Source organism: Gymnoscopelus microlampas (genome assembly GCF_963454915.1).
Source record: "Gymnoscopelus microlampas genome assembly, chromosome: 3".
Lineage (NCBI taxonomy): Eukaryota > Metazoa > Chordata > Actinopteri > Myctophiformes > Myctophidae > Gymnoscopelus > Gymnoscopelus microlampas.
In genome coordinates, this window is record NC_139940.1 from 29,303,169 (window position 1) to 29,318,952 (window position 15,784).

The window sequence follows — 15,784 nt, forward strand, 5'->3', positions numbered from 1 at the left end:
CCATCCAATCTCTGTACGCCCAAAGAGAGAGCTATGTAAGGAGTAAGGATTTGTTTCCAGTGGGAGTTGGCCTCCGCCAGGGCTGCGCATTGTCACCTATCCTGTTTGTGATATTCATGGCCAGAATCTTTAGACGCAGTAGTGGAGGAGAGGGTATACGGTTTGGTGAGCCAAGGGTTGCTTCAATGCTTTTTGCGGATGATGTGGTCCTGATGGCACCATCGGTCCGAGACCTCTGGCTCTCACTGGACCCACCCACTTTACACACACATCTATTAGTCTGCAAATTTGGTTTGTCAGGTCATCAGAGTCTCTCTATTGGCATATGTGAATTTACCTGCTACATGCGTTTTGGATTTAAATCTGCCTGTTTTTGGACCTTCTTTACCTGCCGTTTTGGACTTATGTATGTTGTAGATCTCTGTCTTGACTCAGGATTTGGGTTTTTGCCTTTCATTTTGGACTTTTGCCTATGTTGCGGCGCTGTGGTTCTGAACTCTACCTGTCACCGTTCTTTTTTACTCTGCCTACGTTTAGAAAGAAAGTTGCCCTTATTTGTTGCTCCCTGCTACCTGTTGTGAATAAAACTCAATTATGGTCAAAACTCCTGCTGGTCTGCAAAGTGGGATTGCTGAGGTGCCCCCCACCTATCATCCTTTTCCGTTTCTCCCTTCCCTCCCTCCCTCTCGTGTTTTTTGTTCCTTCCTTCTGTCCCTCCTTCCCACAACCCTCCTTCACTACTACTTTCTTCTCTCCCTCTGTCCTTTCATCCCACCTCCCTATTCCCTTAGTACCTCCTTGTGATAAAAATCCAAATCACTTGGAACAAATCTGAACCTGAAGGACATCTGAGATGCAGTATCACATTGACACACTGCTGAGAACTGTACTTCAACCACAAATCAAACTGAAGTCTAAATCTTTATTTTGCTCTTTGAAACAAATTTCACCAAAAGGCTCATAACTGCCTTTTGTTTTTGTTTTTTTAACTAAATGTAATGCCAATTTCTTTGATGGCCTGTGGTGCAGTGACAAAGACTGGTTGTATAGAGAGAGATGGAGAGACAGGGAGAGAGGAGGCACAAATGGGAATGAGAGACAGAAAGAAGAGAAATTAAAGAAAGTAAATGTGGAGACAGAGTGAGAAAGACGTTGAGTAAAGGATGAGGGGTACTGGCAGTAGCAGAGAGAGAGAGAGAGAGAGAGAGAGAGAGAGAGAGAGAGAGAGACACAGAGAGGGGGTCAGAGAGAGGGTGGGTGGCATGCGTACGTTTATAAATTACACACGTCATCCGCACTTGTGTGAGTGTATGAGTTTGATATGTTAGTCCAGAGCTTTTAGGCTAAATAGAGACCCATTAGGATGGCCTAATAATGACTGATTGTATCCTGGCCAGGGAAAAAGAGGAAGTAGTAACAGATGGGGTTGACACACACACACACGCACACACACACACGTGCGCACGCACGCACGCACATGCGCGCGCACACACGCAAACACAGATGGAAACCCTCAATGGAAGGGAATGACAGGACAGGGAAGGTTTTTAGATTTAATGTGCATTATGTTAATTTTAACGTGAAATATTTCAGCCTTTAACTGCTGTAAATACTGTACACCCATGGGGAATAACAAAATGTATTAATAAACCTATATGTCAGTCATTTGATTGATTGATTGATTGATTGATTGATTGATTGATTGCTTGATTGCTTGATTAGTTGATTGATTGCTCAGTCTATTAATCAGAAGAATACTAGGTCAATGAAGCAGCTGGGTCTGCTCCACTATTTCTTTTTAAATATATGTATGTTTTGGGGTCTTTTTGGACTTTATTTATAGTTTTCAATAGAGACAGACAGGAGGGAGAGAGAGACGGGGAGATACACACAGCAAAGATTCTCTCTTTCTCTCTCTCTCTCTCTCTCTCTCTCTCTCTCTCAATAGAATGTGATATTTGTTCATACGCAATTCAACTCTAGTTTCACCGAATGTGAGCATGTTATTTCTGTGCTAGTATTCAGTGACATTGCTAACATAAACATAGCATTTAGTCAGACATTGGATCACTGTGATCACACAAAGTCTTCAGTGAACATGGGGTGGAATGTGAACGCAGAACCCCTGATTCCCAAGTGAAGAAGGCCAGTAGGTGACTTTCCCAAAAGCTCAGTGACATTATAAACCCTGAGCCTGCGATTCATTTAACAATACACTGTAAGAGATCACAGTACTAAATCTGTTTGGGAAACTAATCCCTGCTCTCTCTCACCTCACCAGGTTGTAAGAAACCTGCCTGGTAATTTAACAGGAGGGTTTGGGATTTTTTTCTTCTTTAGCAGCCTCTCCTGTTGATCCCTCTAAAATTATACTATTTCTTCTTTCTTCTTCTTTTCCTCGACCCCTCCTCTTTCTTTAATACTTTCTGTTTTTCTTTCATACGTTGTGCTAAAATGTCGAGACTATTATTTCAAGGTCCTGATAGGTCTATTTGTTTGTTTATAGAATTCTTGTAATCAGTTGAGTCATGGTAAAAAATAAATTGTCATGCCCTGGCAGATGTACATGCTTTAACAGAATTGTTACTGTTAGAATTTTTTTCTGCAGGATAATATATATTTGTTCTTCTTCTGTAGCTGGCAGAACAGGCCCTTGAGGCTGTGATCTGCACTGTCACACTTTAAGCTTCAAGGTCACTGACTGGCTTTGGCAGGAAAATTGGTTATTCTCTAGACCAAACATTCTGAGTTACTATAACAACAAGACATACAATGTTTTTTGCCGGTAGCAGAACTCTGGGAGTAAGCGGGGTGCACGAGCACGTGTGCGTGTGGGCGTATACATGGGCACACACATACAGTACACAAGTGTGTTTGATAGTTTTTGTGTGTGACGTGAGAAACAAATGGGAGAAACTAAAACAGACAGATACTCATAAAGCATATGTTTTGTATGAATAGTTGGAAGTTATATAATGTGAGAGTAAGTCTTTACTTGAAAATTTCCTTCAAAATTTAAGTTAACCATGGAAGTATTGAGTTTGATAAACCTCTAAACTAAAGGACCATCTTTGGTGATTGACTTCTAATGAAACAAAGATTGGCACACGTTTGCACTTGGGAGAGCCATCCCTATATCTATCTATATATACAATTTGAATCCTGCGCCATGTCGGTTGTCAGTATGTATGTATGTATGTAGCCAGTGTGACGTCATTTGTCAGTATGTATGTATGTATGTAGCCAGTGTGACGTCATATGACATCACGGTCGTGACATCGCGATGAGACACGCCAGTGTGACGTAATCTCACGACAGCATGACATCACATCCTACCTATAAATAGGTAGGATGCACCAGTTCGACGGCTTCCATCCTCAACACAACCCACGCCAACGACCCCAGTGGTTCTCAAAACTTTTCATGTCAAGGACCCCCACAATTGTATTTGGCCACCGACCCCCATCCCAAAATATTTTGTTCCAGGGACCCCCAGAAGCAAAGATTTGAGTTAAAGATCTACACTTTAAGAATATATATATTCATTTGCACAAATTGTCACGAATTTTCAAAAATAGCAGATCTACAAGCTCATAGCGCGGCACGCACAACGTGGCGTGCTACGAGCTATTTTTGAATAGCCAAAGTATAAAATAATGCTTTTTAGAAAGAATCTAAAATTATGCTTTCCCGGTTTTAATGGGTTAATGTTAATGTTAATGTAGTTTAGATCATTGTGAATGTAGCAGACAAGCAATCCTAAAACGCCATACAAAATAAAATAATAAAAGGCTGCATACAAAAATGAAGTGCTGAATAAAGTATGGCGTGCAAGTATAAAGTGCTGAGTTTCCAATATAAATAAAAACACATGTACTGTACTGTACACACTGTACATGTACTGTATGTAAATATTATTCAGCAACCTTATGTAAAACCAAACATAGCCAACGATGTAATCATAAACAGATTCAGAACAAAGGTCGGCAGCATCGCGTGAAACATTTTCACAACATCGTCATCATCATCATCCTCATCATCATCATCATCATCAGAGAACAGAAGAACACAAACACCATCACTGCCATCTAGGTTAGAAGTTTGAGGGTGAGAGGATGAACGAGGAGAGAGGGTTTAACAGGAGAAAGTTCATGTTCACATGATATGTATTTCCTATTGTTTTAAGCTTAATAACAAGCCCATGTCTTCTGAATTCTCAGAAAAAATAAATAAACCTAGTAGGAGTTCGAGATAATTGTAATGGTTAATTCTCTTTCACTGAAGTAGGCACAGATTATAATGGAGATAATCTCATACATAACTTTTTTGAGATTAATTGTTTTTAGAACGATGAACATAGCTGTCAGAGGGCTTGAACATAGTGAAAATATAGTGTAAACCAATATACTATTAATGGATTTTCTTTTTAACTATACATGTTAGTTGAAAATACTCACCACTGTTGAATGTACGCCATACTGATTATATAAGTCCTGGACTCCTGGCTGATTTTAAGTGTTCCAGATATGATTGCAACATTGCATAATGTGACAACACGCCCCCCTGACATTCATTTTAGATGGATGTCTGCCCACAGTTCATGTGGAGTCATATGTAGGCGGTTAGACAACAGTATGCAGTGAGACTTATCATTAAACCATAGGACGCTCCAGAACCATAAAGCTTCCAAATGTGACCCACCCCAACAAAATGTACACTTTCACTCATTGCAAAAGAAAACAAAATGTTTTACTGCATGCATTACAGACTAATGGCTCCAAAACATTCACTGTGGAACATTATAGCTAGTTACGTTCCAGTTGTCTTGCTAGATGTCAATGCATATTACTGTACATTCAGCTGTAGGGCTTACTTCTTGCAACGTATGACTCTTATGTGCAACTGATCAAACCTTATCTCTATTATTGCTTTGGGAGAACAAGAGATTCACTGATAACTATATGTCCCATCTTTTTTTTTTTTATCTGCCTATTTCTTTATCTTGTTCTCTTTTCCTAGCTTAATGCCTTTGAGTGATACTTCCTGCACCACAATAGTATTAGTTGTCAAATACACAATATGCATTCTTTCTTTCTTTCTTTCTTTCATCCCACCTTCCCTCCCTTTCTCCCCTTCCATAATACAGACCAGAGACTGCAGTGTTGTGTCAATCTCTGTGGGAGAGATGAGTGCAGAGATTAGAGGCTCATACAGGCCTCACACAGTTTCCCATGATGCAAAGCCACTATTAACCACACATGTTAATATGATAGGAGACTCAGTAACATAGATGATTAGTAACGTCAGTAATGTTGAATGAACTCCACCACCAGCTGCGTAAGGATAAGGGAGGCGTTCCGTCTCGGGGGAGAGGTGGATCACAAGTGTATGGATTACTGCGATTTGATCAGCACCTCTTGCAGTTACTGTAAAAGGAAACTGCAGCGATCAGATATTATTAAAAATATATATATATTGGATTGCTTGGACACCTGACCCCACACACACACGCACACACGCACACACACACACACACCTTAACATCGGGGGAAATGACACAGCTCACTGGCCCAGTTGATGACAATAATACTCTAATGATTATAGCATTAATAGCATTAATCGTAAATTAAGTTACGACTTGGGGTCGGTCAGTTTGAGTTCAACACATCAAACTGACCGATTCTGCTCGCTATTAAAAGCGGTGTATTTGTTTGTTTGTCTATTAAGTGCTAATAGTTGTCGTCTTGCTGTGCGGTAGACAAACATTCCTGTCCAATGATAATGTAGTTGATTGATATTAGATGCCATACATAGATCCATCTGTCCTTGGAAGTGAAAAAAGATTTGCATGTATTTTGTTTGGTGAAATAGTAATGACATGCACATTCTTCCAGTGCATAACGCAGGCCTTGTTGACGAGATTGGGCAGAGCTTTTGGAGCTCTGGCTCCAAGAATCAACCATCATTTTCATGTGGAAAATCTGCGATTTTCTATTCATGTCTATGGGGAACTTCTAAAAGTGTCTAAGGGGAGGAGCCTAGCGACTGGTCTAATGTCCGAACGAAACACTGGTACTGTCGTTTCACACACACAGGGGCGGCAGTGGCTCAGGGGTAGAGTGGCCGGGTAGAGTGAACTGGAAAACCGCAAGGTTCCCAGTTCGATCCCGGGCTGGGGCGCTCCCCTAGAGTTAGTGTCGAAGTGTCCTTGAGCAAGACGCTGAACCCCTAATTGCTCCCGATGAGCAGGTTGGTGCCTTGCATGGTTTCCTCCGCCATCGGTGTATGAATGTGTGTGTGAATGGGTTAATGGCACAATCAATGTAAAGCGCTTCGGATAGAAGCGCTATATAAATGCACCATTTACATTAACATTTCTATATAGGCTGCCTGTATCAACCCATGTTGCATGTCAACGTTTAGGATTAGGATTATGTTAAGGGTTACTTATGTACATTGAACAAAACAAATCTAGGATTGCGTCTACATGGTCCGCATCTAGTCATGTTCACACGTAACATTTTGGGGATTACAAAAAAAACATAGTGGTGAAACTCCTCATTGTCAGGTGAAAAGAAGTGGCTGGGGAAATCATGTGCAATGAAGGAGGCACATGGTTTTCTACACCCTCCCAAAGACCAAACAGTAGGGGTTAGAGAGATTACTGCATTACACAAACCTTACACGTATGTTCATGATGCAACATCATAATCAACCACACATGTTAATAAGTAGACTGGGGACACATGGCCAGACATGACAATTCATGTTGAAGGACCTACGCTACTGCCTGTAAGTGTTTGAGGAAAGGAGTGGTGCCGATTATAAATCTCAGTTTTAGGTTTCCTGTGAATGAGGCTGCAAATGTTATGTTTATGTTTTAATTCATTCTTAATGAGACAGAATTAAATAGAGACTGCAGTCTCTATAATAATATCTGAAAGGATATGCCATTTGTCATATACTGTAGCTCTACATTCATGATAGTGATAATGAACTTTATTTATAAAGTACATTTCTAAACAGGCTTATAAAGTGCTGCTCAATTAACATCACCCCATGTCGCAGTAAGTTAATATTTCTAATAATAATTTTAAATATACTACATGTTCTCAACCTTTTCTGGATCAAGGCCCACTTGGAAATATTGCAAGTGTTCGCGGCCCACCCATCTGATGGGTGGTCCGTGTGCATTTTCAGAGCATGTTTATTTTAATGATCAATCAAATGGATTGTGTTGCGGCTTGGACCACATGAACTACAATAGTTATCAGTATAACAATGAAACTATTTTTTTTCTCAAGATGTTTTTCAAGATTTTAAAGAGAAAATACTAAATACTGTGCTTTCATGACACTTTGTTTGGGGGCCCACTTGCAATATTCTGACGGCCCACCAGTGGGCCGTCAGAATATTATAGGTTTAGAATCACTGCATAACCAAATTAATTTCTTGTTTGAAAACCAATTCTTCTGGACAGTAAAAAGCTCTGTGTAACTCTGATAGCGTATCCAAATGGCCCAATTTTTTATACTGCCAGGGTTCATTGAACACGGAGGATTTTACAGTGTGGTTTTACAGTATGTGTTTGTTTGTTTTTAGCTGTAATGAGCTGTGACCTCCGTCCCCTGCAGCCTGTCTGCACTGCTTTAAACACTGAGCTTAGGTGGTTCGTGCTCCTGTTGCTCCTGTTGTGTGTGTGCGTGCGTGCGTGCCCTGTAGCACATTATACTCATTGTAGTCTCTCGAGACAGACTCACACAATTTGCAAATGCTTCCGCCTAACGATCTGCACATCAGAAGTACTGAAAATCTGCAAAAAATACAGCGGATGCCCCCCCCCCCACTTCCTTTTGCCTTTGCACACACATAAATACTGTAAGTTAGACTGCAACTCAAATTAGTCAGAGCCTAGCTGGCTTGCTGTTTGGCAGAAATGAAAATTCAAAAATAGCCCTCAACAAATTCAGCAAATCTCTGGCTGCGTGTCGTGTGTGCTTGGAAGAGTTGTCTGGCTTGAATTGAGATACTACTCATTTTGAATCCCAAACAAACATGTGTGCATGCATACGTTCACAGAGGCACAGGCAAAATCATTGTCACATACACATATTCAGAAAAATGCACATGTATACAATAACCACAATCAGACAGCTAACACACATTTGTTGATGACCTAACTGTATAAGCTTTCTCCAACATCAGCAATAGAGAAGCCACAGTTACACAAATACAATACGCGTGCGCACAGCCACACACACACACACACACACACACACACACACACACACACACACACACACACACACACACACACACACACACACACACACACACACACCTCTGAATGTCATTATGGAGTCACTGAGTACCCTGTTTTTCTTCTACTCCACTACATCTCAGAGGCAAATAGTATACCTTTACTCCACTACAATTGTTTGAAAACTTTAGTCGCTAGTTACTTCAGCCCATTTCGGCCATTTGAAAATAGCCTACAGTATCTACAAGCTCATCGCGGCGCATTGTGAGCTTGTAGATCTGCTATTTTCAAAGATTTGTATGCATTTTATAGGCTACAATTGAAAACTTGTGAAACGGGACATTCTGCATAATGAGTAGCCTACTTTCTACTTTTGGTACTTTAAGTACATTTTGATACCAATACTTATTTTCTACACAACATGTGAGTACTTTTTCCACCACTGTGTGTAGTTTAAGGAGGTAAGAGTGACGCGTTGACCTTTCTGAAAAGGTGTGTGGGCGTATGTAAGTCTACTTGGTGGGAGTCAGTGAGTGAGAGAGAGTGAGTGAGAGTGTGTGCATGCGTGTACAGTACAGTATGTGTGGGTGTGTGTGTGTGTGTGTGAGACATAAGGGGGAAGTATGTTTTTCAGGTTCAGCCCTAACACCAGCAGACACCATGACCTCATAATCCCAACCCACCTCACAGCACTGTACTCAGGGGGCTGCCCCCCACACACTTACAGCATGAACCTGCTCTCAGGGTACAAATTAAGGGAAAGTAAATGGTATAGAACCGTCAGTGTGAGCAAGATGAGCTTCTTGCTCCATTCGATGGCAGGGGCCCTTAAAACTTTTCCTTCCAGGTGGTCACATTTTACAAATCATATAATTCCAAGTCACGCCCAGAACCCAGGAAGAAAAAGATACTAGCTATCCTGTAATCCACCAGCAATAAAGCTGTGTCCAGTTCCAAGCCATATACCATACATCAAGAAACATTGAAGTACTCTAGTATTTGTATCGAGAATTGTCTAATTCTGGGTGAAATAACGTGAATTAAACGGATTTGCCGGAAGTTAGTACATTCAATGAATTTGACTGATGTTGGTGCACTGTACAGCAACACATATTGGAAATAATTACAACATTAAGTTCTCAAGACACTATACTACATACATAGATCAATATAGTGGATAAAAACAAGAAAATCTGAATATGGATAATTGGATGTTATTGTACTTGTTGTACTTGTGTGAGTTTTGGACTAAATCTGCAGGAGTAGTAGCATGAAGTGTGTTTTGAATAAAATGCTAAATGGACGAAAATCAAAATGGGCGTGGCCTATGTGGGAAGTTGTGTCATGATCCAAGGAGAAACCAAGAGAAAAAAGGATTTTGAAAGATTTGGAGCAGAGGTTCATCCTTACTTCTTCCGACAGACAGACTCACATGAGTGAGTACATAATCCTCCGCCTTCGGCCGTTCTGGCGTCCTGGCGAGGCTAACAAGACAGAGTGAGTGTGTGTGTGAGAGAGAGAGAGAGAGAGAGAGAGAGAGAGAGAGAGAGAGAGAGAGAGAGAGAGAGAGAGAGAGAGAGAGAGAGAGAGAGAGAGAGAGAGAGAGAGAGATGGATAAATAGACCTGTTCTCCTGTAGTGAGAAGAAGTCATCTGGTGTCCAGATAAAACCACTGGCAGAAGGATGCAATTTGTCTCACCATTAAGGGGATTTCTGCTCCACCAGCTAACAAGCTGATCATAGTTTATGAACATGATTTTGCCATAAAAAAGTTCCATTTTGACAGAATCCTAAACGGTGCGTCCGGCTTGGCTGGGCAAACCAACAAACACAATTGGCTCTGTTCATGTGTGGGTAGACTGGGATCACTGCCAGTTTGCATATCTGGTCAAGAGAGAATCATCGGATAAGGAAGCAGTCTGTATGCATGCGTGTGGAAATTACCAGATAGAGAGTAGTAACATTTTTATGTAAACCAGGCTTTCCAGAATTGATGGAAGATTCCAGATATTTTTTTCAATTCAAGCTATCAACAAATCTAGACCAATAGGATACAGTACAACAGAAGGGATAGTAGTAGAATATTTTATTAATAATACACATATATTTATTTTATGGTCTACAGTCTTAGAGAGAAATATAATTAGGTATACAAATTCCAAATGGAGGGTATTTAGAAACTGCTTCATCCAATCAATTATCAAGAGTAGCAAACTCAAGAAAGTTGAGTCCACGTACCAGTGTGGCAGTGCCATATAGGCTAGTCATAATAACTTTTGTTCTTCCATGTAAAATTGAAAAATAATGTATTCATTGTTTTACATATCTGCTCATTGGCCCTCACTATTTTTGCTATATTTGTGAAACGGAATAATCCTCCTGCCTTCGTCAGTAACACTCACTTTTTTAAGGATAAACCTCTTTGTAATCATTGGTTAAGCTTTTTCCTCATTTTAAGTTTTCCAGAACATCTTAGTTCCTTTTTTATGATGTAATTCCCAAATAAGTGACATTTTCTTTAGTGAAACCTCTCACTGTCAGGTGACAAAAAGCAGCTGGCGACATCACGTGTACTGGAAGAGACACGTGGATGTCTACATCCTCCCCAAGACCAGCAGAGGTCACCGATGACAGGGTACATGGGGGAAATGGGAATTGTCATAATGACTACATTTTAAATTGGTAGAAAATAATCATAACTAAAAAATATAGTATACATTTAGAGTCTGTAACCCTCTTTTTTACACAGTGGGGGTTGTAAGACAGGGAGTATGAGAAAGAGAGAGGAGGTGAGAATAAGAGACATCTCAAAAACGTTAATGAAAAGGAGTGAGAAACAGGCAGACAAGTGAAAGGGAGAGAGAGAGAAGTTCCCCTTTCTCTCTCTGGGTGGGCCTCAGAAGACAGTGAGAGCTAAATCACAGCTTTTATTTTGACTGATGGTATACACAGACCCTCGCACACGTCCTAGGTCTGAGGATGTTTAGATGACCAACAGCAGCCATAAACCCCTGAGTTATGCTCTCTGTACTTTATGATTTTGTTAACAGTAAGCTCTCCTCAAAGGATGATTCCTGTATTCTCTTATTTATATATATATATATATATATATATATATATATATATATATATATATATATATATATATATATATATATATATATATATATATATATATATAGTATCTATAGATAGATACTGTAGTAGACAGACAGACAGACCTGGACAGGCAGAAGTTACTGGTGTATTTCCACAGCCTAATGTTGGTTCTATTGATTAATGTATTAATAGATTTTATCAGATCACCAGCTAGTATTTATTACACTATTTATTTTGCCACTCTAACAACAACCAGGTAAAAGCCATGGGCCCGGCATACAAGAGGGGGTGGGAGGGGCCATTAAGCCTACTCCACCCAAAGCTGTTTAAACGTTGCATTTAATTGAGTTATTTTCTTGCTCCCTCTCCTCTCTCTCTCTCTCTCTCTCACACACACACACACACACACACACACACACACACACACACACACACACACACACACACACACACACACACACACACACACACACACACACACACACACACACACACACACACACACACACACCCCCCAGGTGACACCTCCAACTCTACCTAATGGGATGTGAGGTAATTCTTCTAGGAAAGGATGGATGAAATGAGGAATGGCAAGAAAGGGTGGAGCCCTAGAGAACGAGTGTCCCACAGCTGTGTAGCTTCAGCTTGTGTTGTTGTGTTTGGTGCCAAAAGAAAGAAAATAAATAACAAGGAGCTCCCTCTGTGAATTATTTATCATCAGATTGTTTTCAGCAGCTCAGCCAGGTCCAGTAATCTGGATAATGTATCACTGCTCTATGCTTTGACATCATTTGCATACTGCATATTATTAGAACTGTAGCTTAAATACTATATGAGTAGTCAGACTCAGAGTCACAATTATATTTGTTATTGCCAAATATTTTGACATACAAGGAATTTGACTTGGCGCTACAAAAGTAAAAAGGTGAGGTTGCAGCCGAAGATCTTCTAAGAATCTAGGCTGACCGGAGGATGCGCTGCAGCCTGTGAGTGTCCCACTTGGTGGCTGTGGTGAACCAGATGCTGATAGAGGATGTGAGAACAGACTCTATGTTGGCGGTGTTGAACTGGACCTATGGCATGCTTGAATTTCTTCAGCTGCCACAGGACATCAGTTATTCAGTAGTGGTTGTTATTTTGCTGTTATCACTGGGTCTCGTATTATTTTATCTGTCAACTTTTCAGTAATTATACTCAAATTGGAAGACAACATCAGTTGTCAATTCCAACCCACTCCTTCACTCTTGATCCTCAGGCACTTCATGGGTAGCTAGACAGACAGAATCCATTGGATGAGGCAGTAACCTGATCTGTGTATCAGGCTAGCCCTGGCACAGAGCTGTAAAAGAGAATGTCAGCGCAGTTGAATGACAGAGATTAGAGAGCTAGTCTAAAGGAATGTCACAACACGTGCCACCCATTCAGGAAGCAGGTTTGTGTTTACTAACGAGAAGGGTAGTCCAAAGGAAAAGTATAAGTAGAGTTGAATAGGATAGTGTACATTAAAGTAGGGCCTTGAAAAAGGTAATGAGACCAAAACTCTTATTAAGTACCATAGTTAGTAAAGTAGTAAACTAAAAACATCACCTCTAACAATACCTCTATTCAATGGCTACAGATTATGTCGCTGTCCCGGCTAAGTACTGAAGTACTGACGCTGATATTTTACAACTGCTATGTGGGTTACATACTGTACTTTCCAATAGTTCACAATGTGCATCTAGGATGCATCTGCATCGCAGCACGTTACGGCAGATCCAACGTTTTAAGGCTTTCCTTTAAATCATGACTGTGTATTTACAGAGTGAGGTGATGCATTCTGGGGCCACATGCTCTTAGACCAGCTGCTGGTCCAATAATGACAGGAAAACTCCAGCTGACACACACACACACACACACACACACACACACACACACACACACACACACACACACACACACACACACACACACACACACACACACACACACACACACACACACACACACACACACACACACACACACACACACACACACACACACACACACACACAGTTCAGAGAGCGAAAAAATACAAGAAAGAAAAAAAACTCTCTGGGAGGGGGAAATGTCCTCACAATGCACTACAGTGTGTGGAGGGGGTTACAGGAGAGAGGGGAGACTGCATGTGCAGTGGTGCACCGTGCCAGTGGCGTTCTGGCAGGACACGGCTGTAAGCTGCAGTGGGCAGACTGAGGGTTGATTTCTCCTGCCAACAAATCCTGCTTTTTTTTGCCATTTAAAATGCTGAAGGAATGATGCAGATTCCTGCACCTCGGATAACAGTATGTTGGTTCGTACAGTGGAGTCGTGTGCAATTTAGTGGACACTTGAATCCATGACGTTTTATGATCATGATGAGTGCATCTTGTTTCATTGGACCCAGTGGGTATGAAAACCCTGTGGGCTGACGCACACTCTCCTCTCCTACATAGAATATCAATAGATAGGCAGAACGTGTCCTGACCCATGGGCATTCAACATTTTCATGTATTTCGGATAGTACTGTGTATTGGGTACTTGGCATCACACTTGTTTTCTTCGTTTTTCCTTTAATTCTGTTCTCTTCCCTGAAAAATCAAATACAGCACTATCATGCTCTGGCACACAAAACTGATTTTCCTTTCCCTCCTTTGGGAGACCTTTGTCTGGTGGTTACCATGGTAACAAGCATACACACAAAGAGACACGTGTGTGAGCTACGCATGTGACGCGCACTCTCTCTCTCTCTCTCTCTCTCTCTCTCTCTCTCTCTCTCTCTCTCTCTCTCTCTCTCTTTCTGACACACACACACACACACACACACACACACACACACACACACACACACACACACACACACACACACACACACACACACACACACACACACACACACACACACACACACAGCAAGCAGTCCAGCTGTGAATGAGGGCTGCAAGTTTGTAAATATTGTGCACATTGCTCCATCTATTGGTACATTTGAGTATAAGCAATGTTAGCATAGAGATCAAATCATTTACTGCACCTTGGTAAATTCTGGAACAGGATCGAGTAATCACATGCCAATGTCATTTAACGCTTTCTGTCAAATAACATTATCAACCTATTCATTAGAACTATAGGAACTACATTATTCAAAATTAAACAATTTTGAGGTACTTTTATTTTACTCGAGTATGTCCATTTTAGACCAAGAGCCACATACACATGTATACTAGTATACGTAAACTGTACTGTACCCTGACACAACTCACTCCCTTCAATCGACAACAACACATCATAAACGGCCTAGTATACAATGCATACTGTACCCTGTCACAACTCTCCCAACAAAACCACAACACAACTGCTGTCACCCTGAAGATTCACATCAGCCTTCAATTCCTGAGCCAGAAATGTTTCCTAAATGAGTCCTAATATGAACAACAGCATGAATCACATTAGTACACAACATATGACACAATATCACAGCAATACAGCTACAGCCTGAATCACATTAGTACACAACATACCACACAATATGACAATAGAACAACAGCATGATTATCAAATTAGTACACAATATACAACACCAGCAGTAGCAGCAAAGAGATAAACAAGAGACAAACAAACAAACAAACAAAAAAGTAGAAAGAAAGAAAAGGCCTACTTAGACAGAGGTGTTGCCACCAAGCCAATCATATGAACCAATACCCAACGTATGTATACTGTACCCTGTCACAACTCACAACTTCAACCACAACAACGCCTAATATAAGTACTGTACCCTGTCACAATTCACTATCTTCAACAGCAGCAACACCACAACACAGCCTAGTATACAGTACCATGTAACACAACTCACTACCGTCAAAAATGGACACACAACAGACACCCCGAGATTCATATCAGCCTTCAATTCCACAGCCAGAAATAGTCAATGAAAGTGTTTCATTGCCAACCAATCATTGAGTCCTAATATGACAACAATAGAACATGAATCACACAACATACAATACATTATGACAACAACACAGAAACATCTGGAATATACAAACACAATCAGCAGCAACAGCAGCAGCACAGCAAAAACATAAAATGAAACAGGTTCCTACCCTTAGATGTCTTCTTCTTGGCTTCATCAGTTGTTTAAGTGATGGCCATGGTTAAACTTTGGATCTCATGGACGAAACTCATTGTAGACACCCCTCTCTCTAGGTCATCCTTGGACGAGCCCTCCAGTGGCGTCTCCAGTCATTTCCATCCTCCATACATCTGGCTAGCTCGCCAGTACTTTCCTCCTCTGCATCTTTCTTTAGCATGTCCATGTACACGTAGGTAGGTGTGGGACACCCTTGTGATCGATGCCCATGTGTTGGGTCCCATAGCATAAGTTTTCTGGCTGGGAGCTCCCATTGTCGATGGCAGTGACTGGCCAGC